The sequence below is a fragment of the Ursus arctos genome, unplaced genomic scaffold (assembly GCF_023065955.2).
Source record: "Ursus arctos isolate Adak ecotype North America unplaced genomic scaffold, UrsArc2.0 scaffold_5, whole genome shotgun sequence".
Lineage (NCBI taxonomy): Eukaryota > Metazoa > Chordata > Mammalia > Carnivora > Ursidae > Ursus > Ursus arctos.
The window spans coordinates 87,593,325-87,620,337 of NW_026623067.1; the positions used below are offsets into that span (position 1 = coordinate 87,593,325).

Below are 27,013 nucleotides of genomic sequence, written 5' to 3' on the forward strand. Positions count from 1 at the left end.
AGACTGTCCCCTTTCCTGGCCACCTACCTTGCTCTATAGTCTACTGCCTCAGCGCCCCCATGCTATAAATCTAAGTGCCACTGCACCTGGAGTAGAAAGCGTCACAAAGCATGTCAAAGACCATCAAACAGACCCATCATTGTATCCTCAAATGACACGAGGCTGTTGGTCTCATTAGTTTCACAACGTGTATGGTATCTCCTTTCCCCATTACTAATATAATCCACAAAGCTAAAACAGAAGCTGCCCACCAGCTGGGAAAGTGTGTGATGTAAAGCAAAATCAAAATATTATGATATTGAAGTTATAAAAGTATGTATGTAATTATGCTGGCTCTATTTTGCATTGGATTCTCTCCGAGGTAGAAAATGAAATCGTCTTCCTTTGATAAAAAAGTGAAGCTCCATATATTACAGGATACCATTTGTAACGAAGTTTCAGTTAAATAAAAATCAAAGTGGCACAAAAGTAATCAATAAGCCATAGGAGGGGGACATGCTAATTTTATTCTATGCTTAAATTCTATTTCACTAATAAAAGGAAAAAAAGGAACACTTAATTAATTATACTTAATCATTATTTAAGTAAAGTGTTATTTTTAACAAAATTTTAGGATACATTTCCAACTTCTCTTTTTTAGAAATTAATTTGGATTATTAAGATTTTATTACCTATTTATGAAAAGGCATTTCACTCCTATTGTTATTAACATGTGATTCTTTATGCCTCAGAATGGATTTTTTTAAAACTAGGAATACTTACTATCCTTTTTTCCCCATTATTTAGACGAAGCCAAATAATGTCTTATACTTAAAGGTATGTTGCCACTATCTATATGCAATCACATGAAATTGTTGAGCTTTATTTTAAAACTCTACCTCTGGTTCTCTTTCCCCAAGTCAATTTTGTTTTGAATGAGGGTAATATTTAAAATGGAGCTGTTTGCCAAAGACTTGATCATTAACAATCCTTATCGATGACAATACAGTTAGATTGAGATGTTGATATCCAAATGGGAAACATTCAACAACAAATAACTATCTTTTTTTATATAGTTCATGTCATGCTCTTCCATTAAATGTGTTTTGGCTAGGCATACTAGAAAGAAAACATTTATGACCAGGGAAGTGCATGCACTGAAAACCAGAGCAGGCTGGAAGGAGACTGACATTCTACACTGAGAAGGCAAAGATTGACTCAGATGAGATAGAATTGGAGCTCAGTGTTTCTTGTTCTGCTAATAAATCACTTATATGGCTCTCGGCACTTAATTAACCTCTTTGGACCTCATTTTCTGTCTATACAGGTAGGCCTCCACTTATGACAGGAAGGTGCTTTTGATATGAAAAATGGAAATGAGCTAAATGAAAACAATTTCAGTAAAAATACTTTCCTATTCATTTATTTAGTCATTAAACAAACAGATTGAACACCTGTCTATTTCTAGGCATCATCTCTGACTCAAAGATTAACTCATAATCTCAGGTATACATCATATACTTGGAACTGAGGCCAGTGCAGGGCAGGAGAAAAATCTTACGATGCACAACTGGAAGGACCAGGCTTAACTCTTACTTGCTGGGTGAACCCCAGTACATCACTGAACTCTTCACCTTAGTGGTTTTCTCATCTGAAAAAATGAAATAATATCTCATCTGCCTGGTAAAGAGATCAATTGAAAGTGCTATATAATCATTAGTAGTTATTATTTTTATTGATTTGTAGAAACTTAAAATGTGCAAAACTATGTTGTCAAACTGTCAACTAAAAGAATGACTATAGGGGCGCCTGGGTGGCACAGCGGTTAAGTGTCTGCCTTCAGCTCAGGGCGTGATCCTGGTGTTATGGGATCGAGCCCCACAACAGGCTCCTCCGCTATGAGCCTGCTTCTTCCTCTCCCACCCACCCTGCTTGTGTTCCCTCTCTCGCTGGCTGTCTCTGTCTCTGTCGAATAAATAAATAAAATCTTTAAAAAAAAAAAAAAGAATGACTATAGCACTTTAAACTTTATCTTATAGTTAAAAAGGTACAGGCTGGAAATTAGAATTATTGTAAACACACTGCACATAAAATATGATATGGAAATACATAATTGTAATTTCTCAATTCCAACACAGAATTCGATATAAATCTGGGCAATCACTCATCTCTTAACTACAAAGCCCTTTCACATGAAAGGTTCTCTGTGAATTCAGAGTAATATTGTTGACAAGGTTTTATCGTCAACTCTCAATCCACAGACGGGGTGATTAGTCCCTGAATAATATCAGTTCTCTTCGGTACATGCAATTATTTTGCATGAATATTGCTTCAACAGGAGTCAGGATCTATCTGCTTATTGTGCAGGCAGAGATAAGCTTCTACATTTGGAGAGGTCTGCTGTATGCTCTAAATGAGCGCTTACTGACTCTGGTTGGGCAGAGAAGGGTACACACAGGATAGAGATTTGTAAGTGAGGTGGAAAGAAGGGATGGAGAAGCTTTGAAGCTGAAGGGGTGTCCCAAGTGAGAGAGGTTAGAGGAATTACCAAACCACAGGTCACAATCCAATAACAACCTTGTTGCTCATTGCCTCTTTGCTCCTTGGCTTTCTCACATTAGTGAAACATTAGTAACAATAGTCTCCAAGGATCATACAGAGGAGTAAATTAAATGACAGGTAAGCACTGAGCACAGTGCCTGCTACATAATAGGTACCCTATAAGATAACTATTCTTTTCCTCCCCTTCTCCTTTTCCTTTTTCAACTCCTCCTCCTCCTCCTTCTTCTTCATCACCACCACCACCACCACCACCATCATCATCATCATCATCATCATCATTTTATTCTCTTCCTTCCTCCTCCTCCTCCTCCTCATCATCATCTTATTCTCTTCCTTCGTCCAGCATCAAATGCTTTGGAGCTGCCCTCCTTCCAGAATTCTGTGGTTAAAGCTGTACCTGTAGCCAGTTTTTCTTGCTGCCAGGATGATGGCTTTAATTAATGTTCTAAATCTCTCAGAGATAATAATTTCATGTTACTTGTTACCTACTGATTCTCTCAGGCTCTCTCAGCCTTTCCCTATCTTTCATAGGGAAACATGTGGCTATTTTTTCCTCTCTCCCTTCAATAAATGAAATTATTAGCAACATTCATGACTCTGTTTCCCCTGTCATGAACTGTTTATATGTCTTTGCATGATTTTAATGTTATTCCACCTTCTCAGTCTTGCCATTTATTATGAGTGGAATTTCTACCTTTGCAACCAGCCTGTATCTTCCTAATTTGAATTTCTTTTGGAATCATTCTTCAATCAGGCCCAGATTTTTCTTTATGACATTTAAATACAACAGAGCACAGCTTTTATTTTTTCTTTTAACATTTAGAAAAAGATGTTTCTTGTAGAAGCTAGTGATTTAATAAAATATTTGCATTTTATTTAAGCAGAATTTGTCTATGCCATCCTCTGTACTCTCATAATTAAGAGGTGATTATGAATTTGCCACTATCTACATTTTTATTAATTATAGAAATTATAGAAAATAATCTATGTTCTTGTCATTATTGTGTCCCTGTTAGAATAAAAAGTAAAATTTTGAAACAATAAAGGATTTTTATGCAGGAAAAGGATTTCAGTAATTATAAGCTTATTATGGTTGAGAATCTATTAAAAAAATAAAGTGAAGCTGTATAAAAGAAAAAATCCAAGAAAGAAAGTTAGACATTAATCTTCACATCATAATTATATAACTTAAATACCAATATATCCAGTGGCTTTATCTGAAAACGTGAGTACTGTTTTCTATAGATAAGGTGGCTGTAATAAATAAGAATATTTATTTTGCTGTAGAGTTCTGCAGTTCGAATGCCAAAAAAGAAAACCCAGGTATCATAAGTTCCTTCCAGGATCTTTTTTCGCAGGATATTCAGAGATAATTCTCTGAAAAGAGTAAAAACAAATTGTATGCAAAGAAGAATAGAATGTTAGACTGTTGAGGAAAGACATCCCATTGATAAAGCATTTGTGAGGGTGTTGGCTGCACTTTGAAGGGAAATTTTTAAATTACAGTGTACAGGTGGATGGTAGCTACCACAAGAATAGTCAGTCACTGAGAACTATTAGCTAAAGAGAGGAAATTTCTTGGAGTCATTTACTGAAATCAATACCACTTAACCTTAAAAATTAAGATAATCCAGGATTCATTCACCAGGTTATGAGTGGTAAGGATTCTATGATTGAAAGCATGTTCAGTAATGTTTTTAGTAGTAACTGCTAATTATAAAAAAGAAAATAACACAATTAGTTTTCAAGATATTATTTTCGCCAGTCATGAGATAGATAAATATAAGGCAATCCTACTATAGACAGAAACTTCCAGATAATCATGGAAACCCCCCTAAATTCAAGCAAAAGGGAAAAAGATAGGATGCTTGCAATCTAGACAGCAAATAATGAAAGTTGCTGATCATTGCTTAGAGCCTACTGCACGATGTAAAATGATAGCCTCCCACAAAAATTCTAGGATGTCAGTGCTATTATTGCTCTTATTTTACAGATGAGAAAACTAAGGTACAGAGAAATACTGTAACTTGCTCAATGTCACACATCCGGTTAATGACAGATATGGGATTTGAATTCTGGCAGCTTACACTCAGAAACCAGACTCTTAAATTCTACAGCATACTGTTTTCCAGAGAGCAAAATTCCAAAGAACTGTTCATTCTGAAAAAGATAAATGTTTCGATGTTGGTTCACAACATGAAGCATTTTCTATAACATACTCAGTTCAGTTAACAACATTAACAATTCTATTTTAAGAAATTCTGGTTCATATTAATTAGATTTGGTTGTTCAATAGTCTTTGCTGAATGTCTCCAGCTTGGGGTCACACCAAAATTTTGTAGAGCAGTAATGAATGTTCAGACCGCCTGGAAGAACCAGTATGCAGAGAAATTTTCAGGACTTGTCTAGAAAGAGTCTTCCCACATCATCTGGGACTGGGGGGTCCCAGAAGGCAACTATGCTGCTGTGCTTCTACATTGGGCCAAATCTCCACTGAGATCAGGAATCTATACAATCAGTCACTATACCTTCAGGTGACTCAATTTTGCTTAAAAAATTTTAAAAAACTCATTTGGTTTGTCAAAATGTCCAAATGAAGTGGCTCAACACTATCATGAAGGATCCAGATTCTTTCTCTTTTGTCACTCTGCCATCCATAGTGAATTGGCTTTATCTTGTCATAAGTAGGAGTTATAGCCAATCTGATAATGTCCAAAGGAAAAGAATACCATCTTTTCTAGAAGACCTTTTCTCATGGTTTATTATTACGTTGCATGTCTACCTTAGGCCAATCAGTAGCAAGGGGAAAGGAGCTGCTATGATTGGCTGACAGAAACCCTGTAACTGGGGAAAGGATCTCTCTCTTCAGTCAGTTGGAGGAAGGATGGACACTTGAACACCATGATCTACCAGCAAAGAAAAGGGAAAAGGATCATGGATGGGTGACCAACAGTGGGCACTATAGAAAGATTGATTGCTCATTTTGAGACTGTTCACCTGTAAGTTTAAAAGAAAAAAAAAACAAGCCCCTTACCTTTAGTTCCAAAATGTATATTCATAACACTGTCCATCTTTCTGGTTATAAGAAAGGTTCACTGGTGTTTCCTGCATTCAGAAACATTTTTCATATTCCCAGCTCTAACTTACCCCCAAGTTCTCTAACTTTGTAGGAGAAATATTATGTAAATATGACACTCGAATACAGAAAGCAGAAGCAGGATGCATTGACTGATACTTTAGTAACTGAAGTGGGAAAGAAGGACCTGAAGTCACTCAGTAGATGGGTCAAATAACTCTTTAATGGATTGTTTTCCTTTCCCAGGTAAGTTCAAAATCTTATTCCAGGTAGGGGCATGAGAATAGTGGAAAAAGCACAGAGAGTTTGGGATTTCTGGGATTCAAGTCCACGCCTACATTTGTCTAGGTGTGTGTTCTTAACTGACACTCCATTAATTTCTCTTTCTCCATCAGTAAAATAGGGATAATGAAAATCTATGACAGGTTTACCACGAAGCTCAAATGAGATATTATTTATAAAAGCACTTCATCACTTAGGAATACTGTACTTTCAGTTACACGTAACAGCAAAATCAAAATTCCAACACTTTAAACAAAGAGGAGCTCATTTCTTTTTCTCATCACAAGACATCTGCAGGTGGGTAGGCAGGTGTAGCAGCCCCATGACATCAATGTCTCAGGATCTTTTTATCATACAGCTTCCTTAGCAAGTCAGCTAATTGCTTCATGGTCAGAACATGGCAGCTGGATCTCTAGATATCATTCCAAAGTCCCAGGCAGAAAGAAGTATGCATGAACTTTGTCCATTCCCTTCTTCTCAGAACTCTCTCAGCAGACTTTCACTTATATCTTATAGTCTCCAGAACTGGATGACAGGGCTGTATCTATCTGCAAGGGAGGCTGGAAAAGCATTTGGCTTTTCAGCCTCTATAGTAGGAGAGAGCCAGAGAGAGAAGGAAGTTGGATAAGATAACAGGATCTGCCACGAGCACTTTGTAAAGTCAAAATTCTGGTTAAATGTTCTAGTTGAAAGTTTTCTGAAAGTAAATCAGTCACTAAATACATGGTGGATGAAAAATAGTAGAATAAATAATAAGAAGAGGAAGTTAAAATGTTAGCTTAGAGGGATGCCTAACACTGTGGTTAACACCACTAGGTCAAAACTGTTACTTCCCTCACAGAAAGACATGTCCAAACAAGCCTCCAGATGAAATGCTACAGAAAGCGTGGATAAACTGGGCACCATTCTCTACTTATCATCATGTTTTACAAGCAGATGAAATCATCTGTGCCCTTTCCCACCCCCTGTTTAGTATGTGTCAGTAGAATGGAGTGTCAAAAAAGACTTACAATCCCTAAAACATTTAGAAATTAAAATAGTGTGCTAAGGTACCATGACCTTTTCAATATGCTAGATTTTCAATTGTTCAGCATCCTTCTTATTCTTTTTCCTGACTCTTCTTTATGGGAGAAAAAGTGAATTGGCACCTAAAGTATGGAGTACTCACAGGAACAAAACAGCACATCATTAAAACAATTCAGAGGCAACCCTGCACTGCTTCAGAGTGGCAGCGGAACAAAAGAGGGCAACTTTATTAATTGTGACGAAGCTGGGGGAATGGATTTAGAAACTTGCCTTACCAATTTTCCTCTAGTGTGCTTTATAGGTGCCCAGGTCTGCAGGCAAACATCTATTTGTGTTCAAAATGTGACCCTCTCTATTTCAAAGAATAAAAACTAATAAATCCCCTGATAGTACTGCTAGTTTGCTTTTCTAAAGGAAAATGGGTGCTTCAGTGTCATTGTGGTTCCACGACATCTCTTGGAAGATGCTTTCTGGGGAGGCTCAAGCCCCTCTTCTGGGTTTCCCTAGCACTCTATAGGTGCTCCCATGTAGAAATTACCACATGGTATTCCGAGTTTCTGTTCACTCAGTTGGTTTCCCAGATGATTATGATCTTCCTGGAGGGCACTTAGCACATGTCTGGCATACAGGAGGAATTCACAAAATGTTTGCTGAATAAACGCGAGCCTGTGCCAAGGAGCTGGCTAAGTCTGCAAGCAGAGGCTTTCTTTCCTGCTCATCAAAGTTTCTCCATATCTGAAGAGACCTTAGGAAACAGCAGGCATGTTCTGTTTGTGTCTGTTTATGCCACCATCTTCAAGTTTTATCCCGAAGCTGACTTCGGTACAGTTCTCTCCACACTACAGAAAATTGGGGTGACTACCTAAGAATTCCACAGATGCAAACAGCTCTATAGCCACTTTTTATCTCCTTACAATGAAAGAGGAGGCAAGGCTTCATTCTCAGATAATACTGGTGATTTTAGAAATCAAAATAAAATTTAAAAATCCAGTGTCTCACACTTGCATTTTTATCCTTCTCCTTTCTTGATTCATTCCAGAGGTGGGCAGCTCCAGAAACTGATAGCCAAGGATGGTTAGAAAGAGCCAGTCTTGGGAGAGAGTTAAGATGGCGGAGGAGTAGGGGACCCCTTTTTCAGCCGGTCCCCTGAGTCGCGCTGGATAGGTACCAGACCAGCCTAAACAACCACGGAACCAGCCTGAGACGCAGGAAGACACATCTGGATCTCTACAAATGAGTAGAGTGCTGAGTATTGAGGTACGAAGCAGGGAGCCGTGAAACCGCCTACAGATATCGGAAGATAAACGGAAGGGGGAGGGAGCCGCCGCGTTCGGGTGCCGGGAAGAGGCAGCCACCTGCATGGGGGAGCGGGCGGACTCGCGGACAGCACCACAGAGAGCTCGGACTGAGACCGGTGAGCCAGGAGCTCGTGCCACCAGGCATCTCGCGGAACACCGGAATCCCGGTGTGCTCACTGGATCCAGACTGAGACCGGGAGCTCCCGGATCGCACGTGGGGCGGCTGGCGGCTGGCGGGCCACCTGCACGGGGGAGCAGGCGGACTTGCGGGGTCGGCACCCGCGGAACAGCAGACTGAGACCCTGAACCGGGTGCGTGCGCCACCAGGCTTCTCCTGGAACTCCGGAATCCCGGTGTGCTCACTGGGCATAGACTGAGACCCGGAGATCCGGGAGCGCGCGGGGGCGGCTGGCGGGTGGCGGCTGGCGGCTGGGAGCATTAGAAACACAAAGGACAGAGACGCACCGGCCCTGGAAATGAGGGCAGGGATGCCGGGTGTGGGGCGCACATCCCGGGACGCTGCAGGGTTGAGCAGCACCAACAGTAACGGAGTTAAAGTGGCCATAACATCAGTGGAGAACGGGCCACAATCCCTCTGTTCTGGGACAATTCGGCCTCTGCTGCTCTGACTCTCAAAAGAGGCACAGCAAACTGCCAGTGAAAGCCACCAGAGAACAAAAGCCTGGAAATACCGGCTCACAGAGGGCCCATCCCCAACCCCCCTCACAGGGGACACGGAGACTCTACCCAAACAGGGTTGCCTGAGTATCCCCCAGAACACAGAAGGCAGGCTGAAAAATCAAGAAGCCCATAACCCGGGGCGCCTGGGTGGAGCACTCATTGAGCGCCTGTCTCCGGCTTAGGGCGTGATCCCGGCATTCGGGAAAGGAGTCCCTCATCGGGCTCCTCCGCTGGGAGCCTGCTTCTTCCTCTCCCACTCCCCTGCTTCTGTTCCCGTTCTTGCTGACTGTCTGTCTCTCTCTCTCAGATAAATAAATAAATAAAATCTTTAAAGAAGAAGCCCACATCCCTAAAATCCCTATAAAACAAGGGGCATGGCCTGGGACCCAGTCAATAATTTGGGCTCTGGACAACCCCGCAACCTCTCCTCATCAGAACGACAAGAAGGAGAAGCCCCCCCCCCCCAGCAAAGAAAAGACAGTGAGTTTGTGGCCTCTGCCACAGAAATAATGGATATGGATGTAACCAAATTATCAGAAATGGAATTCAGAGTAACGATGGTCAAAACGATGAGTAGAATTGAAAAAACTATTAACGAAAAGGTTACTGAGAATATAGAATCCCTAAGGACAGAATGAGAGCGAATCTGACAGAAATTAAAAATTCTATGAGCCAAATGCAGGCAAAACTAGAGGCTCTGACTACCAGGGTCACAGAAGCAGAGGAACGTGTTAGTGAATTGGAGGATGGGTTTATAGAGGAAAAAACGAAAATAGAAGCTGGTCTTAAAAAAATCCACGCCCATGAATGTAGGTTACGGGAGATTACTGACTCAATGAAATGATCCAATGTCAGAATCATCGGCATCCCCGAGGGGGTGGAGAAAAACAGAGGTCTAGAAGAGATATTTGAACAAATTGTAGCTGAAAACTTCCCTAATCGAGCGAGGGAAACAAACATTCGTGTTCAAGAGGCAGAGAGGACCCCTCCCAAGCTCAACCACGACAAAACTACGCCACGTCACATCATAGTGCATTTTGCAAATATTACATCCAAGGATACAGTATTGAAAGCGGCCAGGGCAAAGAAATTTCTCATGTACCAAGGCAAAGGCATCAGAATTACGTCAGACCTGTCTACACAGACCTGCAATGAGAGAAAGGGTTGGGGGAGCATTTTTAAAGCTCTTTCAGAGAAAAACATGCAGCCAAGGATCCTTTATCCAGCAAGGCTGTCATTTAGAATTGATGGAGAAATAAAGACATTTCAGAATCACCAGTCATTAACCAATTTCGTAACCACGAAACCAGCCCTACAGGAGATATTAAGGGGGGTTGTATAAAGGTAAAAAGGCCCCAAGAGTGATACAGAACAGAAAGTCACAACCAATACAAACAAAGACTTTACTGGCAACATGGCATCATTAAAATCATATCTCTCAGTATTCAGTCTCAATGTGAATGGCTTAAATGCTCCCATAAACGCCACAGGGTTGCAGATTGGATAAAAAGACATAACCCATCCGTTTGCTGTCTACAAGAGACTCATTTCGAACCCAAAGATGCATTCAGACTGAGAGTAAGGGGATGGAGTACCATCTTTCACGCAAATGGACCTCAAAAGAAAGCTGGGGTAGCAAGTCTCATATCAGATAGATTGGATTTTAAACTAGAGACTATAGTTAGAGACGCAGAAGGGCACTATATTATTCTTAAGGGAAGTATTCAACAAGTGGATATGACAATTATAAATATATATGCCCCCAACAGGGGAGCAGCTAGATACACAAGCCAACTCTTAACCAGAATAAAGAGACATATAGATAAAAATACATTAATAGTAAGGGACCTCAACACTCCACTATCAGAAACAGACAGAACACCCTGGCAAAAACTAAGCAAAGAATCAAAGGCTTTGAATGCCATACTCGACGAGTTGGACCTCATAGATATATATAGAACACTACACCCCAGAACCAAAGAATACTCATTCTATTCTAATGCCCATGGAACATTCTCAAGAATAGACCATGTTCTGGGACACAAAACAGGTCTCAACCGATACCAAAAGACTGAAATTATCCCCTGCATATTCTCAGACCACAACGCTCTGAAATTGGAAGAAACTCAAACACTTGGAGACTAAGAACCATCCTGCTCAGGAATGACTCGATAAACCAGGAAATCAAAAATCAACTTAAACAATTTATGGAGACCAACGAGAATGAAAACACAATGGTCCAAAACCTATGGGATACTGCAAACACAGTCCTAAGGGGGAAATACATAGCCATCCAAGCCTCACGCAAAAGAATAGAAAAATCTAAAATGCAGTTTTTATATTCTCACCTCAAGAAGCTGGAACAGCAACAGAGGGACAGGCCTAATCCACGCACGAGGAAGCAGTTGACCAAAATTAGAGCTGAAATCAATCAAGCAGAAACCAGAAGTACAGTAGAGCAGATCAACAGGACTAGAAGCTGGTTCTTTGAGAGAATCAATAAAATTGACAGACCACTGGCAAGACTTATCCAAAAGAAAAGAGAAAGGACCCAAATTATTAAAATTATGAATGAAAAAGGAGAGGTCATGACCAACACCATTGAAATTGGAAGGATTATTAGAAATTTTTATCAACAGCTATATGCCAATAAACTAAGCAATCTGGAAGAGATGGAATCCTTCCTGGAAACCTATAAACTACCAAGATTGAAACAGGAAGAAATTGATTTCTTAAATAGGCCAATTAATTATGAAGAAATTGAGTCAGTGATAAACAACCTTCCAAATAACAAAACTCCAGGCCCAGACGGTTTTCCTGGGGAATTCTACCAAACATTCAAAGAAGAAATAATACCTATTCTCCTAAAGCTATTTCAAAAAATAGAAATAGAAGGAAAGCTACCAAACTCATTCTATGAGGCCAATATTACCTTGATCCCCAAACCAGGCAAAGACCCCCTCAAAAAGGAGAATTACAGACCGATTTCCCTAATGAATATGGACACCAAAATCCTCAACAAGATACTTGCTAATAGAATCCAACAGTACATTAAAAGGATTATCCATCATGATCAAGTGGGATTCATACCTGGGATGCAAGCGTGGTTCAATATTCGCAAATCAATCAGCGTGATACATCATATCAACAAGAAAAGACTCAGGAACCATATGATCCTCTCAATTGATGCCGAAAAAGCATTTGACAAAATACAGCATCCTTTCCTGATTAAAACACTTCAGAGTGTAGGAATAGAGGGTACATTTCTCAATCTCATAAAAGCCATCTATGAAAAGCCTACTGCAAATATTATTCTCAATGGGGAAAAGCTAGAAGCCTTTCCCTTAAGATCAGGAACATGACAAGGATGCCCACTCTTGCCACTATTATTCAACATAGTACTACAAGTCCTTGCAACAGCAATCAGATGACAAAAAGGGATCAAAGGTATTCAAATCGGCAAAGAAGAAGTCAAACTGTCTCTCTTCGCAGATAACATGATACTCTATATGGAAAACCCAAAAGAAGCCACTCCCAAACAATTAGAAGTTATAGAGCAATTCAGTAATGTGGCGGGATACAAAATCAATGCTCAGAAATCAGTTGCATTTCTATACACGAATAACGAGACCGAAGAAAGAGAGATTAGGGAATCTATCCCATTTACAATAGCACCAAAAACCATACGTTACCTTGGAATTAACTTAACCAGAGACGTAAAGGACCTATATTCTAGAAACTATAAATCACTCTTGAAAGACATTGAGGAAGACATAAAAAGATGGAAAGATATTCCATGCTCATGGATCGGAAGAATTAACATAGTTAAAATGTCCATGCTACCCAGAGCAATCTACTCTTTCAATGCTATCCCGATCAAAATACCGAGGACATTTTTCAAAGAACTGGAACAAATAGTCCTTAAATTTTTATGGAAACAGAAAAGGCCCCGAATCTCCAAGGAACTGTTGAAAAGGAAAAACAAAGCTGGGGGCATCACAATGCCAGATTTCGAGCTGTACTACAAAGCTGGGATCACAAAGACAGCATGGTACTGGCACAAAAACAGACACATAGACCAATGGAACAGAATAGAGAACCCAGAAATGGACCCTCGGCTCTTTGGGCAACTAATATTTGATAAAGCAGGAAAAAACATCCGGTGGGAAAAAGACAAGTCTCTTCAATAAATGGTGCTGGGAAAATTGGACAGTCCTAAGCCCAAGGTTATTATTTGTACTCCTGATCTTCTGCCTATAAATCAGGAACTCCCCAGAACTCCTCCTCAGGTTCAATCAATTAGCTAAAGCTGCTTACAGAACTGAGGGAAACACATTTACTGGTTTATTAAAGGATATGACAAAGGATACAGATGAACATCCAGACGGAAGAGATGCACAGTGCAAGGTATGTGGGAAAGGGTACACATAACTCCTAGCTCCTCCACGTGTTCAACAACCAGGAAGCTCTCCAAACTCAGTCAGTCCTTCTGGGTTTTTATGGAGGCTTCATTACATAGGTGTGACTGATTAAATCACTGGCCATTGGCAACTGATTCAACCGCCAGACGCTCTCCCTTCCAGACCTCCTCCCTTTTGGAGGCTGAGACAGGACTGGAAGTTCCAACCCTCTAATCAGGTAGTTGATTCTCCTGGCAACTAGCCCCCCCCCACCCCTAGTCTTTAGGCTCTTTTAAAATTCTCCTTATTAACATAACAAAAGATGCCTTTATCATTCTTATCACTTAGGAAATTCCAAGGGTTTTAGTGGCCCTGCCAGAAATGAGGATGAAAACCAAATACATACACAAATTTCTTATTATAAATCACACTATCACAGCCACTTAGTTCCTTCCAGCCTCAAATGCCTCTTTTCCTTGGTCACTACCCGGGGACATCTTTCTGGTCTTGCTTCACCACCTAATCCTTATTCTAATAATGCCTTGTTCTCCCTGATCCAATCTCCCATTCTCCTCCAAACTCTATCCTTGAGCCCTTTTCAGCTCCTTTTCCATGGCCTTGAACCACGGCCTCCCACCCCCATCCTCAACTTCTTCAGGCAACCTTTCCTCAATATTTTTACCTCCATGGACATTTGGCTTATTATCCCCTTATCACCTTATAATACCACTCATCCTGCAACCTCTTGAGTGGAGGCTGCTTTTTCTCTCCCACACCTGTGTAGCTCAGGATTGGGAAGGAGAGTCTGTATTCCTTTACTTCTGCAACTATAAATGAAAACTCTCGTCTCCATGAAGCTCCTGACAACTAGACACAATCTCTGTCTATGGCTTCCCATATTCATTAATGGGTGACTTTGGCAACTAGAGGTCTCCCCCTCTACCCCAATTCTTGTCACCATTCTGCAGAATTCAAATGATGTGGCTGCCTTGCCAAGCACACAGCTTCTCAGGTCCAGGCCTAGTGTTTTCATGAACATCTCCTTCTTTCTAGCTGAATCATCCAGTTCCATTTTCACATCTTGTACCTTGTCATGACCTGAAATTTTGCCACTTCAGAAATTTCTAATTAAACCACACTATGCTTCGATCACATCTCCTTATTTTTTAAGATTACCTATTTATTTACTTTCTCTATAATTGGTCATCCACTTTACCAAAACAGCCAGTCTCTTGACCCATCTACTTTTTCTTTATTCACAGGCCTTTTCCTGCTTGACCTCTCTCCCAATCAAGCTTTAGCTTTCATAGTCCATAGTTTCAATCACTTTCTTGAGAAAATCCTAAGTACTTTTGTTGCAACCACCCAACAAAACCCCCGTCCCAGATGAATTTACTATCTGCTGTCTGTGTCTATTCTTGAGCTGTTCAACACAGCTATAGGAAAAAAATGATACAACAGACCAACTGATATCAGCATAAACCCATGCTTTCAATCAATCAGGATAGACTAGGTTACACTGTGGTAACAAACAAAATGAAACAAAATGAAGCAAAGCAAAACATCAACAACAAATCTCAAACATCAAGGGCTTGAGCCAGTCTATTTCTTGCCTATGCTGTAAGTCCAGAATGGATTGGCAGGGGTTCGGCTCACCTTGGTCATTCAGGGTCTCAAGGGGATGGAGGGTCCATCTTAGCCAATGCTTCCATGGTCATTGCAACAGAGGTGAGGGGACATGGTGATAAGTGCACTGGCTTTGAAAGGCTTCCATTCATCTTATATCGGCCAAAGGAATTCAGGTGGTCATACCTGAGTTTAAGGGGCTGGAGAAGTACAATTTTGCCATGTGCCAGGAAGGAGAAAAAGCAAATACAAGTATTTATGACAGGCTAGTGACTGCCACACTTATCAATCCCAACTTCTCCTGATATTCTTAATGTTTCTCCAATTAACTTGCTTTCTCCATGGCAGTGATTTTTTAAAGGTTTTTACTTAAATTCCAGTTAGTTAACATACAGTGTAATATTAGCTTCAGGTGTACAATATAGTGTTCACACCTCATACAACACCCGGTGCTCAACACAACTTCCTTTATTCTATTCAGCCTCTGACACTGCCTCATTCTCGTGCTCCCACAACTGTATATGGAGCAAAACAAGACTGGTCCTAGGACAGTGGCTGTGGAAATCTATCATCTCCAGTCTCCTCATCATTAACACTGAAATAGGAATAACTGGCAAGCTTACTTTAAGGCCAAGGAAGTGTAAAAATTAAGTGAGAATGTATGTGAAAGTACTTAGAAAAGTTAAACACTGTATTTTGTATTGTAAAATATTATTATTAATTATTATTTCAGAATACATAATATACAAAAAAAATGCAAAAGGGGGATAATAGCATTACAATGATTTAGAATTTAAGTTCCCTGTGGGCTGACTTCTTTTGTTTGTTCACTGATATATTCCCTATGCCTACAGTGTCCAACACATATTTGGCACTCAATGATTATTATTGAATGAATGAATTTTTATAAAACGTGTGATCTTATTACTAAACTAGCATTGCTATTGTAGGATGTTATATTTAAATTTTTTTCCAGTTGTGTTGAGAAGTAATGGACATACATTACTGTGTAAATTTAAGGCATACGGCACGATGGTTTGATTTACATATTTTGTAAAATGATTATGGATGCTACATATTTTTTTATCTAAGTTCATATACTAGCAACTAATACCTAGTTCTGTATACAGTTGGATTTTTCTTCTTTATCCACTATAAAATTAGGATGGTGTGTTGGGAAGTGTAGGGGGCTGGTTATCCCAAAGAAATTAGATCTAAAGTCCTATCTAAAGGCATTTTGGAAGTAAATTTTGCATGTTCAACTTTCCATATTCTAAATGCTGTTCAAATTCATATGAGTTCTACATGTGCATAATAAAATATTGTCATTATTGTAAATTTAAAATGCATTATTTAACATATGGTAAACATTTGCCAAAACTGTTTTCATTATATTTTAGACAAGGCCAATATATTGTTTGATGTGTGGCAAGATAATTTAACAGGAAATATTTACAAGTGATCTTTTTTTAAATTAATTGGAAGCAACTCAATATTTATGCAGCAAATTAGTCATTTTTTAGCTTATATAAAATAATTCTTGTCTTCATTTTTTAAAGTTACATTATATAGCAGTACTATACATGAATAGATATGTAGTTATTATTTGGTTTCCCTTATAAATACACTGCTTGCTAATATTTTTAAAAACAACTATTTTTGAGTTATTAATCTTTGAGAACATAAGTCTGGGAAATTTTTTTCAACTTGCAAAATTCAAAAGGCCTGTTTTTCCTTTTGTTGAAAACTTTTTTCATACATTATGGTTCTGCTCAGAATGGACATTTAAGGCAATGTTCAAGGTGACCACCACAAATGAGCAGCCTTCCTAAGAAGTCACATCCAGGAGTGACAGCCACAGAGCTGCTTGGTTAATACAGAAGCACAGCTTTGTGCCTCATCGTCACTTGGACCACAGATGTCAAGTCAGTTGGATTTATTTTGTCACCAAATCCCCTAGAGTCTCAGGGTTCTCCCACTTCCCCACTGTTACACAGAGATCACTGAGATGCTCCATTACACCTGCTGAGGGCAGCATTGATTATATCTCTTGACCAAATTCTCTTTATCAAAATGATCTCTTATGTTCTCTACCCATAACACTTTAGGAGATATCTTGGTATTCATTAATAAGCAAAATAAAATTAAGCTGTAAATGAACACCTGATGCATTTCCCTTTAGCAACTAAAAACATGCTTAAGCATCTACTATGTGCAAGGTTCTGGGGTATATATAAAAGGAGCATGAAAAAGATCTCTTTAAGGATATCTACCCATAGATTTAGGCAATATACAATTTTATTAGATTTTAAAAATCTAACTAAAGGTAACCAAAATTTAATGAGAAGGTGTTATGGGTCAGTCAGTATCCTGGGATCTGCGTATACACAAGTGAATAAGACTCATTCTGTGCCCTCAAGGAACTCATGGAACTATGGGGCATAAATTGCAAATTGGTACCTGCAGGTCCATTCTTGCCTGTAGATTCCTTCTGGTTTTGATTGACACGGCGCTTTAGCAAATTTGAGACTAAACTTGAAATTGAGATTTCACATAAAAATCTTTCTTTCCAGTTTCTACAGAAAAATCATAAGATCTGCCATCACTGGGGCGCCTGGGTGGCTCAGTCGTTAAGTGTCTGCCTTCGGCTCAGGGCGTGATCCTGGCATTTCAGGATCTAGCCCCACATCAGGCTCCTCTACTAGGAGCCTGCTTCTTCCTCTCCCACTCCCCTTGCTTGTGTTCCCTCTCTCGCTGGCTGTCTCTGTCTAATTAAAAAAAAAAAAAAAGATCTGCCATCACTAGTCCCACATTCCTGGCACACTCACCCAACAGCCCCCTCACTTTGACAGAGTATGAGTTTTCCAGTCGCCACAGTCCCCACCAGACCCTCCTTCTTCCTGACACAGAGGTTGAGTCTTTGTGGCCGTTTATCAATGAGTTTCAAAAAACACTGGAGAAATATTTTTAAACCTATGCATATATCAAAAGTGGAAAATGAAAAGCCCAAAGGACCGTGCTTTAAGAAAAAATGGAAGGAGCATATTCCTTTAAAGAAGTAAAAGTAACCCAAGGTATTTGATGTGCAACTAGTAGGTCTTTGTCATTCATTTAAATCAACTGCTTCACCTCCTTGTGCATTTGGATTTGGCACCCCTCGTTTAGGGGATATCAGTATAAAGTACAAGATAGGAGAAAGAGAAGAAATTGTATGGGATTATGGGAAAAAAGGAGAGTGGTAATTAGTGGGAAATCCAGAAAGGCTTCAATTAGATGGTAGCATTGTGGGTAGGGTGGGAAAGATCACTCAGAGAGAAGCATCATCTTGAACAAAGTCCTGAAGGTGGGACAGCATTTAGTGAATATTAATGAAATAAATGGTAGTCATGGAGTGGGGAGGGGTGAATGGGTGATAATACTGATATTGTAAGATCTGATACATAAAATATAATGTTTTATGGGACTTTAGAGAGACTAATGTATCTCTTATCCTTCTGATAGCACTATCCTATAACTATCATAGATCATTTTTATTATATTTTTCAGGCCACCCTTGAATAAGGCTGAAATACCACTCCATTTTTGGGTGGTGCCAGCACACAATGCAGAATTATCTCAAAATCAGGCCCAAAATGTATCTTTATTGGCCAGGTGATCATCAAGAATCCACCCAAGGACTGGAGGTGTGGGTTGAGGAAGAGATGACAAAACATAAGGACTAGGTGCCATGGAAATCAGTGCCAGCTAATCATGTAGCTCGTCTGTTTTCAAGGTTTGCTTGAACGTGATCCTGTTTCTAGTACTTTCACTTGATTATGGAGTGCTGCTGCCCTGCCCAAGTCTGTACTCAGTGAATTTCACAACTTCCAGTACATGCTGGGCAGCTCAGGTTATATGGTTGGTTGATGGACCATGTTTAGTCATTCAGTTTCTACTGGGTTCAGTTTTACTCCAAGAGTTATTTCTCAAAAGAAGAATTATCTGTGAAAGAGAACATGGTTTCTCTTTATAACCCCAGGGGTTGCATTGCTATTCTCTTATCTGGATTTGTTGGAGGTTTAATATAGCATTTCCACTTGCAACAGGTATTCTTTATGATTTGATATAAAGAAGAAAGCATTTGCCAGATCAATAGTGGCATACCTGATGCCAGAGAAAGAATTAATATGCTCCAGACAAAAATAGCACCTTTGAGGTCGTAATTGTAACTGGCATCACAACCTGATTAAGTTTACAATGATTTACTCTTCCTCTCCAAAATTCATCTTTCTTCTGCACAAGACAAATAGAGGAGGTTTATATGAATGTGATGGGAATTGCCACCCCTGTATCTTTCAAGCTCTTGGTGGTGACATTAGTCTTTGAAAGTTTCCCAGGATTGTAAAATTATTACTAGTTTAATATTTTGGTAGAAAGGGGACACTTCCAGGCGCTTCCTTTTGGCCTTTCCTATCATAATAAGCCCTCACTTCAAGGGTCAGGAAGTGAAGTCTTGATCAGTTGCCAAACACGCTTTTAGAAACAGGGAAAAAAACTCACAAAGCTAGGTTTACAGACCCCCTGGGCCCTGTGAGAAATGGATTCAAGCCAAAACTCTATTTATTATTTGACATCCCTAAGTCCCCACTCTAACTGGTGAATCCTAAAATTTGGGGGTTAATTTCAGAGCCAGTGTTCAAAAATCTGGAACTGTCTGGCTATTTTCCTTTCCCCAGGGCATATGATCATCCTGATGAATGGATACATTTCCTTCTGGGAAAAATTAGAAGGAAATTTTATAGTATTTTCTTGCTGTAGTCTCATTGGGTCCTTCCTCAAAAGGTCTCAGTCTCCCCTTCTTGTAATGGACCCTGTTAACTAGCTTAGGCCTGAGAACTGCTGAGTCGATGACTCTCTACTGTGGCTATTTAGTTCATATATCTGTCCTATAGATTAATTTTTTATTTTCACCAATGAACTAAGACTTTATTAGGTTGACAATCCATTTCAGTCCCAGAGACACTATGATCGAAAAGTTACTGCCGAAGATCTCTGTAGATAAAACCACTTCGATTAGGACTCTGGCCTACTGTCCAGTACAATAATCTTGTCTGCCCAGTGCCTAGGTGCTGTCTGTTGGCCTATGAAACTCCTGGTAGCCCTTCTGAATCATGTTATATTACACTGCCATCCCTAATCTGAAAAGGGACAAATTTTCAAGGATGCTGGTGATCCCCTCACTAATATATTCCTCAGTGCCTTCATAAAGGGTGTGTCCTCTGGCCTCTCCTTAGCGCCATGGTAAGGGATGGATGAACCAGTCACATATGATTGATATATGCCAACAATCTTATCTTTCTAATCCTTTGAATTTCTTCTTACTGCATCAATTTCACTTAATGAAGGCCACCAATGGTCCTGGTTTTAGGTAACTAATCAAGCAAACTCTTTATAAGGTTGTTCCCAGCTACTCAAACTAATCATTGAATCTAGAATCTATGATAACTGTACCCATATTAACAAATTTGTCTACTACCCAAATTATGTCTCTTCGCTTGTCTACAACCATTAGATTCCATTCCCACTAATGTTTTCCAGGTTTCTGATATCTTCTAAGGGTCTGTTGAGCTCTGACTCTAGTTACAAATCTGGGGGCAAATAAGGGGTGGAGGTGGACTGTAAAGAGAATTTGTATCCTTGTGAAAAGTAATTGTTTTGGGATCTTTAAGTTAGGGGAAGCTTATATCCTCAAACAGGGAAGAGAGGCAGCTCAGTGGGATTTAGAAATTCATGATTCTCAGAGTCACTGGAATCCACTCAAATGTCCTCATTCCAATTTTTGCTCTTTCCTAATCAATGCCCTCACTTTTACATAAGAGACCTGGCAAGTTTGTGAATTCCATTTGGGTTATAATTATACAAACTACAGGATAAAAAAATTTATACATTAGCCATATGGCTATAAGAGATATTTTAGGACAATCTTAGAAGCTCTCTGGTTATCTGACTGTGCCTTGAGCTAAGAATTTGAAATCTTAACCTTTTATTTAGAAGAAGTCAGCCCATACCACAGTCCTTACAATCCTTTTTTTCCTCTTAAAATCCTGTTGTAATAATTAATAGTCTCTCAAAAGCTTTTCTACAGTAAGCAGTTCATTCCAGAAAACTATAGATAATTATTTTGCTACTGCCTTCTATGGACTACCAGTATGCCATTTTTCATTGTCATTGAAGTCTTAACTGCTTTCCTATCTAAGGAAGTCCAAGAACTGATCCCAGATTCCTGTCTTTGAGTTTCTGTATCCTGGAACCACTTCTGGAACCGAACACTGTTATCAGTCAGGATTTTGCCAGGAAAGCACTTACCTCTCTAGTTTATAGAGGAAGGGATGATTAAATACAAAGGGAATTATAAACTCACAAAGCTATTGGGAGGACTGGGGCAATTAAGGTTCATGGAAACATACTGCTGGCTTTGAGGAAATTTGGAAACCCAGGAATCAGAGTCAGTAACTGGTGATTACAGCTGCTTGCAGTACCAAGGTAGGTAATTCACAAGAGTTCACCCAGAAGCATCATGTAAACTTCATGTTTGCTGTCAAACCAGCCACTGCTGGGGAAGAATAATGGCTGTCCTCTCTTGTGCCTTCCAAATTTTGTGCAAGATGCCTTTTACTGGCAGATTCTAAATGAGACAGTGAGGGACATGAAGCAGTGTATTTTCCAGGCTTCCAGACCCACTCTATAGGGAAGAGTTTGGGAGGGTGGAATCACACTGAGTACAACAATCAATATTTGGCACAATATACGACCATTGACTTCTCAAAAATACTTAAAATATGGCAACAATAAGTAACATATAAACATTCAGGGTTTTTTTTTTTCTATTGTCTTTCCAAAAAGTAGAGGATTATGGTTTTCCCATGATGTTTCGTTTTTTTCCTCACATTTCGGAAGCAGTTATTTTGAGGCTTTAAGATGAGACTAAGGAGGGGGAAAAAAGGATGAGACTATGTAGGTAAAAGACTTTAGACAGTAATTAGGGAGGGAGATTTTAAGAAGGTTGGAGAGAAAAGCCTAAGAGTTGCTACAATATGAGAGCTTTAGATGGGAGGGGAAAATGACTTTTAGAAGCATTTCTGTGAATTATATAATTATTTTATGGTGCTTGAGAAACACAAATAGGGGGTTTTAGTCATTTTGAAATTCGTTTGGTTGCTCCATTTTGTTTCTATGTTTGTTTACAGCAGAGATTCCACAGATCCCTGAGTACCCCTAAGAGTCTTTCAGGGGGTTCTGTGAGGTAAGATTATTTTTGTAGTAATATAAAGACTTTACTTGACTTTTTCACCACGGTGAGATTACTTCTGATGCACAAAAGCTACAATGGGTAAAATTTCAGGCAACTTAGCAAAAATCAAAGCAGTGGTACCAAACTAGCTGTACTAGTCTAAGTCGGCTGTTCTTCACAACCATGCACTTGCATCATAGAAATAAAATTAAAATGCCGTTTTCACTTATTAATATCCTTGATGAAGTAGTGAATATTATTTTATTAAGTCTTAATTCTTGAGTACATGTCATTTTAATATTCTCTGTGACAATACGAAAAGTACATATATAAAGTGCTTCTGCTGCATACAAAAATATGATGCTGTCTTGAGGAAAGTCACTTCTGTCATTGAGTTGTGAGCAACTAGTCAGTGTTCTTCACAGAACACTGTCTTTACTTGAAAGAACAACTAATGCACAAACTATCATTATTCAGATCCAAGTCTGAATAATGATCTGATCTTTAAAATGAATAAGATGAGCCTGTCACTTCAAGGAAAATAATTTGCACTATATGTTGCCAATAATAAAATCCAAGGTTTCAAATAAAAATTAACATTTTAGAAAACTTGTACCTATGTTATGAGCTCGACAGTTACCTGATATTCAAAGACTTCTCTGAGATTGTTGGTGTTATTATGTATGTGATGTTTTTGTATTTGATAATGAGATGTGTGAATATTTGAAAGATCTGTGTAACTCAATGAACCAATCTTTTCCAAATGATCAATAAATGATGTTATAAAATCATGCATGGGCTAAAAATCCCACAGAAATGCAAGACAGACCAATGGATTTTAACTATTGATATAGTTCCTGATGCCATCTTGCAACTCACCTTAAGTACCTACCACGTGTTGGGTTTTGGTATGGTATCAAAGAAAAATATCCACAACCATCTGGAGAGGCTATTAAAATATTTCTTTCTTTTTCAACCACGTATCTGTGTGAGGCTGGATTTTCTTTGTATATTTTAACCAAAGCAACACACTGCAACAGTGAATGGAGAATCCAGGTGTCTTATTAAACCAGACATTAAAGAGATTTGCAAAATGTAAAATAATGCCATTACTCTCACTAATTTTAACTGTATTTTAATTTAGCTATTTTTAATTAAAATATGTATTTATAGTAACATGCAATGGGGTTATCATTGTTATTTTAAATAAATTCATAATAATTTTTGACAGCTATTGTTTATATTATTATTTGACACACATTTGCCTCAAAAAGGAAGGCAAGGACAACCATAAGTATAAGTGGCTGACATTTGTCTTAAATGGTATAGGAGTGCTCTCTTCTCCTCTCTCAATTACATGATGATTGATAGTGAGCTGTGAGATGACAGGTTATCTTTCTCAGGGGTATTTTATTAGTTCAGAGGAGAGTCAATGATAAAAAATTTTAAAAATAATTTTTAAAAATTTGAGTGTAGGCAACACAATATTACATTATTTTCAGGTATACAACATAGTGATTCAACTGCTCTCTACATTATGCTATGCTTACCACAAGTGTAGCTGCCATCTGTCACTGTCCAATGCTATTTCAATATCATTGACTATATTCCCTATGCTGTGTCTTTTATTCTTGTGACTTATTCATTCTGTAACTAGAAGCCTACATCTCCCCCTCCCCTTCACCCATTTTGCCCAGTTCCCACCCCTTAAAAATGTCTGTTTTATTTTTGAACAGGATAAATAAGAGTAGGTATAACTCACATAAACAAGATTCCTGGGCTCTCTCAATAAGTTTTTAGTGTAAAGGAGCCTTGAAACTCCCTGTCACTTAAAGCTTGAGAATCATTTTCTTACAGCAAGACTGACCCAAATGGACTATGGCATTATATATGTTACCTACAATATTGAACTACATTTGTGTCTAAGTTCTTTCCTTATATTAATGTGTGTTTCACAGACTTATTGGTATAAAAAAAAAACAACCTAGGATACATCAAAACTTACTATTGATTTCTTTTTAAAAAAATACATTGGGTCATGGGACACCTGGGTGGCTTAGTTGGTTAAGTGTCTGCCTGCGGCTCCGGTCATGATCCCAGGGTCCTGGGATCGAGTCCTACGTCGGACTCCTTGCTCCGCAGGGAACCTGCTTCTCCCTCTGCCCACAGCTCCCCCAGCTTGTACTCTCTCTCTCTCTGACAAATAAATAAATAAAAATCTTAAAAAAAAATACATTGAGTCAGGGACGCCTGGGTGGCTCAGTTGGTTAAACTTCTGCCTTCGGTGCAGGTCATGATCCCAGGGTCCTGGGGTGGAGTCCCGCATGGGGCTCCTTGCTCAGCAGGGAGCCTGCTTCTTCCTCTCCCTCTGTCTGTTTCTCCCTCTGCCTTCCACTCCCCTGCTTGTGCTCTCTTTTTCTCTCTCTCTGACAAATAAATAAACAAATAAAATCTTTTAAAAAAATACATTGGGTCATGTCATATATACAATTTAATTTAGGAATTGTAAATAGTAAAGCAGAGTGGGAAAGTATCTGACTGTAAAGCCAAATATAAACTTAAATCCTAGTTCAGCCACCACTTTACTGTATTATCTTATATTTTTATACTTAGGTTTAAATATACTTTTATTTAATCTCTTAGTTTTAATTTCCTTATTATAAAATAAAGGTAATAAAACAGAAACTTCTTTATTTTAAAATAAGGATAACAACAGAATGTCCTGACTTGGAAGCAGAATTATGTTTAGATATTACTTAGAATATAGGCTAAAGTTCTGTAAGAATGAGACCAAAAATTACAGCAGTTCAAACAAGATAGTTTTTTCTATCTCTGCTAAAAGTCTAGTTGGTCCAGATATTTCTGCACAGTCAGGGGCCCAGGTACTTCTCATTGTGTTGCTTTTCCATTAGCTGAGTTCTTTTTGAATATGCATGATCAACCTAGTTTATGGACACATCTGCATTCCATCCGGTGGAAAAAGGGCAAGAGAGAGGTAATCTAGGATAAGAAATTTTTATTCAAGTGATGCAGAAATTGCAGATGTCACTCTGCCCACATTCTTTTGAAAAAAACTTAGTCACATGGCTACCTGTCTGTTGGGTGGGCTGAGAAACAGTCCCCAGGTGGAAAACCATGTGCTTGTCTGAAAATCTATTACCACTGAAGAAGGAAAGACTACATCGAGAAACATCTATCAATCTGCCATAGCTAAGTGTGTTAAATACCTTGTATATTACCTGCTGATTCATAGGTGCTCAGCAACTGGTATCTATTTTTAAGTTAATAGTATACACAAGTATATGCTTTGTCAAATAAGTTAAAAGGCTAACAGAAAGCTCTTCTGAGAGAGCTTTTCAGCAAAGCCAGATTTTTAAGTGGAAGAATAAATTTGGTACATATATACTTTTTCTTGGTTTAATGTGAAGGCTCCTAGATTCAGGTTGTACTTCTTCCAGTTTTCTTCCATGTCTGAAATTTTTATCATTAGGGTCTAATTTCTTTGAATACACTGGGAGTGAATAACACATTGTTATTATGAAGTATTATTATCTTAGGATAAATTTATTAAAATTATCTCCTGTTCCACTCCTCTTTCTCTTTTGCTGTATTATAAAAATCTAGAAGAATCGATACAGAGAAGCAAAAATTTCCTAGTTGGGTAAGAGAAAAGAGGAAATTAAGCAAGGAAAGCCAAAAACCTTCATTATAATATCAGGGCAGATACTTGTCAGGATAAATGAGGGGCATAATTGATGAGTTTTAGTAGGAGAGGGAGAGTGTGGTTCTGACTCAGGGCCCAGCCCCGAGAGGGTGTGTCTTCGTGAAACTATAAGAGCATTAGGTACTCCTGAGGGGAAGAAGACAACAAAAGGGGGCACGAGAAGTTCTGATATCGAAGCAGCTATTTCATAATTTTTTCCCAGGGCCAACCATACTTCAGACACATGGCTGCAGCTGCATTTAGCTAGACACAAATAAGGTATAGGAAGGCTCTCAGGGCTTCAAGCTTTTAAAAAGTTCAGTGCAATTTCTGGGCTTTTCAGTTATTTAATCAAGACAAGCAAGAGGGTTATAAATGCAACAACCTTGTGATTAAGATTAATGTGCTCAGAAGTTAACTCTTGCCTTCACAGGCAACTGAGAAGTGAATGTTAGACATTAAACAGTCTCTAAATTAAATCTGCCTGATTGGTGGCCTAAAACAAAACATGGCTTCTGGAATTTAGCCTTTTCATGGTTGGCACCAGAGCTGGCTTAAATAGTGGCCAGTTAGGACATTCCCAAGAGTTGCAATCTGTTAAAGAGTGATGGAGTGTCACTAATAATGTAACAAAATGGGTAAACATGATGTGGTTTTTAACCAGAATGTCTTTTAGAATTTACTAGAAGAAACAATTTGAGTGTGTTATATAGGGTTGATATTAAACCAGCCAAACAGTTTGCTTAGAACTCTTTCTGTCTTCATTTAAGCCTACACCTCAAAAGCTGAGAGTAACATAATAGGTGATAGGCGTTGAGTTGTGCTTACATTCCAAAATGAAGTGCTAAGCCAGCATGCAAAGAAGGTTGATCAATTTTGCAGACTCTGAGGATATAAACAGGTTTGTGTTGAAAATGTTGGACAACGGAGGGTTTTGGAGGAAGTTGTTGGAGTATTATGGCTATCTCATCAGTGGCAATGTTGGAGTGGTAGGGTGTGCTTACATCTACCTCAAGGAAGAAGAGCTTCAGGAAAACTACTTAAAAAATTTGACTCACATCCCTGAGGTTTGTAGCAAACAGAGACTGGAAGAGTATAAAGATGAGAGAC

The 27,013-nt window shown here is 39.0% G+C and overlaps 1 protein-coding gene across 1 annotated transcript in view; it reads right to left on the reverse strand.

The window, feature by feature from the left end:
* LOC125282947 (translation initiation factor IF-2) overlaps positions 1-27,013 on the reverse strand; it is a 175,089-nt gene that overhangs the window by 51,545 nt on the left and 96,531 nt on the right. The window lies entirely within an intron of this gene.